The sequence below is a fragment of the Phocoena sinus genome, chromosome 3 (assembly GCF_008692025.1).
Source record: "Phocoena sinus isolate mPhoSin1 chromosome 3, mPhoSin1.pri, whole genome shotgun sequence".
Lineage (NCBI taxonomy): Eukaryota > Metazoa > Chordata > Mammalia > Artiodactyla > Phocoenidae > Phocoena > Phocoena sinus.
This window is the reverse complement of record NC_045765.1, coordinates 158296611-158297345: the sequence shown is the minus strand read 5'-3', so window position 1 is coordinate 158297345 and position 735 is coordinate 158296611. Positions and strand designations below refer to the sequence as shown.

Sequence of the window (735 nt, the reverse complement as noted above, 5' to 3'; positions counted from 1 at the left end):
TAAATATACAAAATAGGAAGAAAAAAAACAATAAAGCACAATGGAATCCAAGCCCTTCACTTCTCAGGTACGGATGAAGTCCAAGACACATCCCTAGTTACACATGCACTAGACCCTACTGGGGTAAGGATAATTACTTACTTGATTTTAAAAACTGTGGATCAAATAATATCTTTAAGATTTTGCAGAATTAGAGCTAACATTATATGGTTAGAGAATGTAAATTAATTGTGATCCTGTCCTTGAAAATAGTGTTTTAAAATAATATCTTCTATTTGATTTTCAGTTCCTAGTACAATTAAAAAAATATTTTGATGCTCGCTTCAGCAGCACATATACTAAAATTGGAATGATACAGAGAAGGTTAGCATGGCCCCTGTGCAAGGATGATGCACAAATTCGTGAACCATTCCATTTTTTTGAAAAATACTTAAAATAAAGAATGTATATATCGAATATATGTATAACTGAATCAATTTTCTGTACAGCAGTAATTAACAAAATGTAAATCAACTATACTCTAATAAAAATTAACTTTCTAATTTCAAATAAAAGTTGGATATGTTTAAGGAATAAAATATGATTTGATATAAACATACATATGAAAAGATTACTAGAGTCAAGCTAATTAACATACCTTTTCATCACATAGTAACATTTTTTGTGATCAGAGCACCTGAGATCTACTCTAAAATATCTGCAGGAAATGTCAATGAGGAGTTTCTAAAAATTCCC

General features: G+C 29.5%; 1 non-coding gene across 1 annotated transcript; it reads left to right on the top strand.

Annotated features, from left to right (window-relative positions):
- Positions 1–314: 314 nt before the first annotated feature.
- LOC116752478 lies at positions 315–421 on the top strand. Its single transcript, XR_004349543.1, has one exon. It is a non-coding gene; the product is annotated as a U6 spliceosomal RNA (small nuclear RNA).
- Positions 422–735: the final 314 nt, after the last annotated feature.